The 8,585-nt window shown below is 46.8% G+C and overlaps 1 protein-coding gene across 1 annotated transcript in view; it reads right to left on the reverse strand.

Moving 5' to 3' along the window:
* Positions 1 to 4,901: 4,901 nt before the first annotated feature.
* odd (odd skipped) overlaps positions 4,902 to 8,585 on the reverse strand; it is a 5,899-nt gene continuing 2,215 nt past the window's right edge. The window contains exon 2 of the mRNA XM_011136505.2: positions 4,902 to 8,585. This exon is cut by the window's right edge and continues 490 nt beyond it. The gene's annotated coding sequence lies outside the window, so the exon portion shown is untranslated.

The raw sequence follows: 8,585 nt of genomic DNA on the forward strand, positions 1-8,585 counted from the left end.
ATACAACGTTATTCCGCAATCTCGCGAAACATTCGCGAGATAATTTCAAGTTCTGTCCCCGATTCGAACTTACGCTTTCCTCGTGGACTTTTAATCTTCACGTTCGTGCGATGGTTCAACGAAACATCCAAGCCGCGAAACGAGCGCGCATAAATTGCGCGTTGATAAGCGCACACATTGCGACGCTTCCCGTCAGATGGTAGCATCTGATGGATGCAATGGTCGGCTGCGGCCGGCTACAAAGGAAGAAGCGAGCCAATCGCGAGGCAACGATTCTTCCAGGAAGTGGGGCGCACGTGCACATTCACGTGGGTGACACGGGCGACGTCGGGAAACGACACATGAGAAACTACGTCGTCGGGCCACTGCCGTCGATAAATGGACCGTGCGTCGGTATCGCCAGAGAGTTTCGAGGGATTTCGAAGGAGAAAAAACAACGGAGAAAGAAGGGAAAGAGAGACTTGCACAGGGTGTGGGATGCGCGAGGGTGCGATCGGCAGCCGACGCTGAGGAGAGTACGCGCGGTGGTTCGGTTACCACGAAAGGAATCCGGGAGTCGAAGCCCTTTATTTCGGTGGTCCTAACCATCATAAGGCCCTACCGAAATGGCGCCGAACGGCTCCGCTGAGGTACCCATTTCCACTTTTGTCGTCGCTTTTTTTCTCCCTTTCTCCTATTTTTTTCTTCTTCTTTTTTTCTTTTTTTTTTTCTTTTTTTTTGCGCAGTTGAAGGGGTTGCGACGAAGGGGAGTCCGTCGAAGAATGAGCGACGTTTAAAAGGGTGGAGTCGATTCTCGTGGCTCGTTGCTTCGTTCGTTCTCCGTCTCTCGCGCCGTTCGGCCTCTTCGTCTTCTGCGGCTCCGTTCCGCAGCGCGACCCTACGCGATTTCTCGACGCGGCGCGGCGCGGCGCGCCGCGGCGTCTCGAGTTTAAACTATACTACTAACTAATTGCATACCCCGGCGAGTGTGTTTCGACAATGTGGGCACACACCGCGCGCCGTGGGCAGACAGTTTACCTAATCGTCGGGGTCCGAAAAAAGAGTGGCCCGCTGTACCGCCCTAACCACAGGCCCGGGGCCCGCGGCGACCCGCTCACTCCCCCAGAGCGCCCTTCCGAAGCGGCGTTCCGTACCAGTTCCAACCCCGACCCCGGCAGCGGAGTTCTTAATTTTCCGAAAATTTATCGCCCCGGCTCTTTTAATCGCGCTGCGCTCCACGGCTGCGAGAGACGGAAACGCGCGAACTGCGCCGAATCTTTATGCGTCGCACTCACGTTGGCAAGTTGGAACGCCAAGACGTTTCTTGATGCTTTTCTCAAGCAACAATGCCTCTCTCTCTCTCTCTCTCTCTCTCTCTCTCTCTCTCTCTCTCTCTCTCTCTCTCTCTCTCTCTCTTTCTCTCCCTCTCTCCCTCTCTCCCTCTCTCTCTCTCTCTCCCTCTCTCTCTCTCTCTCAACTCTTCCTTACTCATGAATAGAAACGACTAGATCGGGAAGGTTAAAATTGCACTCTGGACATTATAAGACAACTGTGACCGATGGATCGAGTTTATATTTTTTTTATAAAAACTTGCTTAAAATGCAAAATTAGTCACTCTGGAAACATGCACTCATCTACCACGATAATTAAGTTCGCGACCTATCTCGCGATTCGACTGTAACACGGCCCGGCTTCTCACAACGCGCTCACTCGGTACCGAGAGGGGGAGAGAGAGAGAGAGAAAGAGAGAGAGAGAGAGAGAGAGAGAGAGAGAGAGAGAGAGAGAGAGAGAGAGAGAGAGAGAGAGAGAGAGACTAACCGAATGCCCTCGCCCTTTGCCGCCGGTAATTACTTCACGGTTCATCCTCATCATCATTATCCAAAGGTGACCGAAATTAGTGTTCAGAAGCCTGAAAGAAGAAGAACGCTCGCGCTTTGGCCGCCTGCTCTCGGCGTTGCCGTCGCGAGCGCGAGCGAAGATCTCCGTGCGCGGCAACTCCTGGAATTCTGGACCGATCCTCGTGGTCCCTGTGGGACCCACGAGGTCGCCGGGGCCCTGTGACCCTTAGATAAGGCTCACGCCCTAATAAGAGGGTACACGGTGGAGCACCGTGAGGGGACCGTGGCAGCTTCTCTTCCTCTTTCCTCCGCGTCTCGTTCTTTCTTTTTCCTCGCTTTTTTTTTTCTTTATTTTTTGCCTCGCAATCGTAGCTCGGGGCCTCGCCCGACTGAGCGATCTAATCCGCCGGGTAATCTGTGGTTAACGTTTTAGGGCAGACCCGCGGGGTCTCATGACATTCCACAGTCATTGACTCCCACAATTGCCGAGGCTTTGCGCTCCGCGAACTCGCTGCCACCTCGCAAGCTCGCCTCGGGTTTTCACCCTCCCCCCCTTCCGCGCGCAGCCCGTCGCGTTTCGGCGGTCGCTCTCGGCTCCGGTCCTAACCGCGAGTCCTTTGCACTGTCGCGAAATACACGATAAATATTCGTATCCGTCGTCCGTATTGAAGATAAGCGCTAATATTATACTAATTAATATGCTAAAGTTAGTGCAAAACGCGCGCATACGCGTGCTGTCAAATTTCTACGATGTTACGCGGATAATAGTACTGAAAAGAAGAGAGAGTAGTTTGCGGACTATTCCAACACGGAATTCCCGTAAGCGGCGTTTTATTTTTATTAAACGAAATAAAAGAAGGATCACCCACGATTGCCGGTGTGAAATAGCATCGGATCGCTGTGCGAAACGTTGTCCTCGATTTAGGAAAACGATTAGCCTCTTCCGTGAGACAAGTCGCTGCGCTCTGTAGGGCAGAATACCAGGAACCGTAACATTGTGATTATTGTAATTAAATCGTTGCCCCGGGCTGCGGTAAAGGATACGCGCAGCGCCGGATGGTCCTTCTCTTCCTCCGCGCTTCCATTCGTCTTTCTCCTTCCTCGAAATTCATTTCCACTCGTCGCTCCGTTGCTCGTCCTCCACCGCTTTCTTTCTCTCACTCTTACGCACTCTAACTCCCCACTCTACTTCCTCCTCCTCCTCCTCCTCCTCCTCCTCCTCCTCTTTGGCACTCTCGGCTACCTGCAATCGTAAAACACATCGCCTTTTTGTATCCTCCGGGCCGCAACAATCTTATCGGTGATTTCGGTGCTAGGCGATTATTTTTTCGCACTTGGCGCTGAAACCGATTAATCATTGCCATTCTAAAATCACACAGAGACGAGCACAATTAGCGTGGCTAAGTTTAGACACGATTGATAAATTGGGTACAAAAAGTGGAGATAAAGTGCGGTCGCCGCATAAACATGGTGCGTTTCCATTTAAATAAAAAGGAAATAATAAATAATATAACTTCTTATACCTATTTATACATTGTTACCTATTTATACATTGTTTTCCACGTGTGTGAACAAATGTACAATATATATATATATAAATAAATGTTATTCTACGGGCACACGGTGCAACAAGCGTGTGCTTTCGCTATAAACTCGAGATAAGAATTGCTGGAAGCGCGTCCAGATAAGAAAGTTATAACAGCCACTTCGCATAATTGATATAGATTGTATCTCTTCGTCGGGCAAACAACGATCGATATCGCATTATATCCATTATCGGCTTTATATACTCATATACACATATATATATATATATCTGTTAAATTAGCGAGAATGTATAGCCAACTATTCCCGCTAATTTAATTTAAAATAACGTAGAACACACACGTGAGACGAACGTCGCGCTCGCGGGCTGACCAGGAAACGGATAAGCAACGTGACGACAGGCTCCGGAATTAGCTCGATGATGAAGGAGCGCGAAGGGTGAGCCGAGCGCCGCTCTTGTTTGCTTGGCGTTTCATCACGCTTTATTGTCCGTGGAGAAGGTGCGGGAATTAATTAAAGTTAAACAGCACTAACTGATCGGCAAGCGCGTTAACTGCCGCCCATTGTCGGGAAAGCGGGAACGATGGTCAGCCTTGTTCTACGCGGATACGCGTGATGACTTACGTCGGGGAAGGGATCGACCGGCGCGGCGCAGCAACTGCCGCTTGTTTACCCTCGCGAGAAATTGAACCTGGGGGATAGCGGTCGGGTACCGGATGCGTCTTTTCCTCTTGTGCGAGTCGTGTGTTAATCACAAAATTCCATCCGCTGTTCATATTCAGACCGGCCGTTAAAAAACGAGAGAGAGAGAGAGAGAGAGAGAGAGAGAGAGAGAGAGAGAGAAAGAGAGAGAGAGATGAATGTGCGCACGGCGTGGAATATTCACTCGTTAGGCGCGAGCGCAAATTATCGTATAAAAGAATAATCACAGTGCGGTCCATATAATTTTACATTACACACACTAAATTCGACGCATCTCCGTGTTTAAAAGATTGTCTCCTATCCTTTCAGAATGCTTTCTCTTTGTCACTTTGTTTCCTCGGTTTGCTTCGTTCACATTGATATGTGATATCATGAAAATGGACAAATGTATATATACTTGTGACGCAATACGCATATGTGACACTTGTACTTGATAAAAAATGGAAAATTCTCACGACGAATTTCGAACAGAAACTACTTTTCTTCTTCTTCTTTCATAAAACTTCGCTTTTCGATACATTTATCCCTTTGATACAAGAGTAATCAATATTATTTATATATACAAAAAATATATATAATAATTCTCTCCGCTCATTCTCTCTCCTTTTCTCGATGTCAGAAAATAAATATACTATAGTGTGATAATCCTAAAGAATGTTACATCAGTATTATACTACTCCTCTCTCTCTCTCTCTCTCTCTCTCTCTCTCTCTCTCTCTCTCTCTTCTCTAGAAACTCTTTATAATATATTAAAATTTCTTTTTCATTAATATCCTTCTTATATGAATATTCATATCTGCGAAATTTGTTGCTTAAATAAAATATTGATGCTGGCATGTCTCATAACCTCAAATTGTAGAGAGTCAAAATGAAAAGACGGGTGAAATTTTGAGAAAAAGACGAGACTGTTGTTGCACCAGCAAGACACGCGCATGTTCTCTTGTGTATGAGTTTTTATTTTTCAATTCATAACAACAACATTCAAAGAAGTACGTTCTACGTTCGACTAGGGTGAGGTATTCTCTCGTTCTTCTCTTTCTATTTGGTAAGACCGATAATATATTAACAAACAGCCGCACCTTTAATTCTCGCGTTATCGGCACATCGATAAGAATCGAAAGGACTCGGTCGGGTTATGGACGACGATTTAAGAACGAAAGCACACGACAGTGTAAAGACAGTTGACACTCACGAGTACATTGTTATATCTACACGCATATTATGTATACGTATATTTACAGTGATCTTATAAATTAATGGTAACTAATAGAAAGAGGAAAGGAACTGGAGGGGGGGAGGGAACGCGCGCGCGCGCGTGTGTGTGTGTGTGTGTCACGTGAAAATGAAATAGGAAACACCGATGTGTCAAGGATCAAATGAACGTCTCTCTCTCTCTCTCTCTCTCTCTCTCTCTTCTCATAGCCATCTCTAAGTTCCTCGGTAAATGCTCGGTAAATTAAATCGGAATGAAAATTCGTCTCGTCGCTCGAGTCCTCGTTATCGAACGGTGTCTTCGGTGTGAATCCGAATGAAACACCAGTCGCGCACGAATGAATGAAAAATACGAACGAACGAAAGGACGAAAACCCGCCCGACTCGACACGACTATCATCGGGTGTTATTCCCCTAATGGAGAATCGACACCGAATTCACCGAGTACAATCTGTTTCACGCGAGGGGGACTGCGGGTATTCCGATACAGACTTAATGCGAGGCGTGGGTGGTCTACACGGGTAGCGGTATCTCACTCCTAGATTAAAAGAGGAAGATCTTCGGGACCTCACTCGCGCGGCTCGCCGCGCCGGTGGCACCGAGATGGGCGAAGGTGCCGCGGTTAACTGCCAACGAGATTGTCCTTCTGCTCTTCCTCCAGAGCGGCCTTATCTGATCTAAATTTCTAATTTTACGGGAAAAACGCGCGAGGATGTCTAACGACCCGGGGCGGGAAAGCCGGTTAACAGCGTCGATATACGCGCGCGCGCGCGCGCGCGACATCGGCACAGCTAACGTCGTCGCACCTCTCACGGCGCGTAGATCCTTGTCTCGCCGGGCGAACAATCAATTATCCCGACGCCTGCCGACCGAATCGTAACTGTGAACGCACTTTTAGGAACTGGACACCGTACACCTTTCGAGAGCCGTAAGAAAAATCTCTCCCGGGACACGAGCGATGTCTCCTCCTCTTCCTCTCCCGTTAACGCGCGACCCCGTGACTCCCAAGCGCAATTAAAACGGTATCGCGCGATCCTCTCGAGATTTATTGCACTGTCCGACTGGTCATTGCACTGTCCGAGCAATAATTTTTAATGCTTGACGTCACCTCGGAAACGCAAAGTACTCGCAAGCGTCTCAAGTCGCTCGCACATGCTGCGAATAAATGCCTAAAATTCCTAATCGTTCGCTAATTAATTGCTCCAATTATTTGGTTAATTCTTCTCGATGGCAATCGAGTTCGGTGTGTCGCGTGTGTAAATATCTTTCGGATCAAGTAAATTACGTCAGAAAGCGCACGATCGAAAGTCTCGTCGGTTGGACAGCGATCGCGATTGAGTTGACGCGCCAACAGTCTGTACCAACGTCGCATCTCGTCATTAGAAACTAAATGCTTCGTCGTGTCGTCAGGTGACGAGTTAGAGAGGAAATTAGTCGTGCAAACACGCGCGCAGTTTTCGATTCGTACGTGCGGGGAATATACTGCTTTCGTGCATCGCGCGCGGATTACAGCGTCTAGTAAGAGTATCTATAAATACGTATATATGTTGGTGTGTTACCTCTAAGAATATATTACAATATCTAAATATACATATATGTGCGCGTATACGCGAATATGCACACGTATACACATACATTTACACAGTTAAGAGCATATGTACAAACGCACGCGCTTTATGCAAAAGCCAGATAATATCCTGAAAGGTCATTAACTATTCACAAGACTTATTCGTTAAAACAATAAATATTCATTAGCATATTTACAGGAGGAAGTATATAATACACAAGAATCTATGAGCATTCTGACCTGCTGAATAATGAAATTAATGTCAACGTGCGATAAAAGTTCTCTTGACGAAGTAACCTTTGCGTAACTTATCTCAAGAGTACGCAAAAAATCGTATATGGAAGAGAAGAGAATTTTCTGAAAAGAAAAATGATAGTCAAAGTAGGGAGTGCAGTGAGGAAACTGCTAGAAATTACAATCTTACGAGTTTCGTCAAATTGTGGGTGGAATAAACAAAATATATGCTTGATATAAACAAATTCGGTAACTTACAGTATATTTTATATCAAGTATTTCAACATTTAGAAAAAATCGCACGATGTATACGGAGAAAGGTGATCCAAACGGTGATTGTTAGCGATTGTCGATGTATTACAAACGAAATCCCTCGAATTCGCATCTGTCTCTCTGCTTTCTCTTCTGTTAAAAATAAAATTATCCTAGTTACGTTAAATATCACGAAACACTAATTATACACGTGCGAGCAAATCGTGCTCCGAGAAAAACGCCCGATAATTCATCATCGCCTCGCTCCATCGGGTAATATTGATACGTGTATGCATTGGATCGTCGATGAAACGGAAACTCGGGACAACGGACAAATCAGCCGTGTGAGTTAATGCCTTTTAATTGTACTTGATAACAGCCCACACGGAATTCCCATGCGCGAAATACTTGAACGCGAGAGGACGCGAATTAGAGTCTCTCCGTCGGCGTTCTGCGTTGTTATCGTTGACGATATTAGTTATTTCGTTGTAATTTGCATTTTGTTTAAAGCGCAAGGCAATTTCGCTCGTCTCTGCTGCAGTACCGCCGCTGTAATCATGTGCGTTGTTGCATGTGTCTAATCGATCCTGGAATAAAATCCCGGGAAATTATCAAAGTCACCCTCTGCCCCCCCCTCTCCCTCTCTCTCTCTCTCTCTCTCTCTCTCTCCGCGCGTTTCGATCAAGCAGACAACTCGTCGCTCGTTGGACGACGAAGGAACGACGCTCTGCGGCGCCGTGCACATCGTGAAATTGTTCCCCGTGAAATAACTCCACGCGGTCGAAATTACTCCCACTTTCCTCAATTACTGGTGGATATCCGAAACGAAGAAGACGAAAAGTTTCCTTGCGATACCTTGCGAGCGAGCGGGGAAACGCTCGTGACTAGAACACGGCTCCGAAGGCCTCGCATCGCGAAATCGGAGAAGACGGCTGATGATGTTTGTGCCGCTCGGTGGTACCTGGCCTGCACCGTTTGCAGCGCGACGGTGAGCCGACTTCCGTGGGTGGGAAAGAAAGAGAAAGAAAGAAAGAGATGCGTAATAATAACTTAACGTCGGGTTTAGAACGCTTGCTGGTGGGAAACTCGCAGCTTCGGTGGAAGTCGTAGAAACAATGATTACTTCCGTGATTATTCTCCTGGATCCGAAAGCCGTCGGTCTCGAGTTACGACTCCACGAAGAATATACATATATATATATATATATATTTATTTATACGTGTGTAAATTAGCCTCGATGCGGCGACATCTAAAC

This window comes from Harpegnathos saltator, unplaced genomic scaffold (assembly GCF_003227715.2).
Source record: "Harpegnathos saltator strain DR-91 unplaced genomic scaffold, Hsal_v8.6 scaffold293, whole genome shotgun sequence".
Classification (NCBI taxonomy): domain Eukaryota; kingdom Metazoa; phylum Arthropoda; class Insecta; order Hymenoptera; family Formicidae; genus Harpegnathos; species Harpegnathos saltator.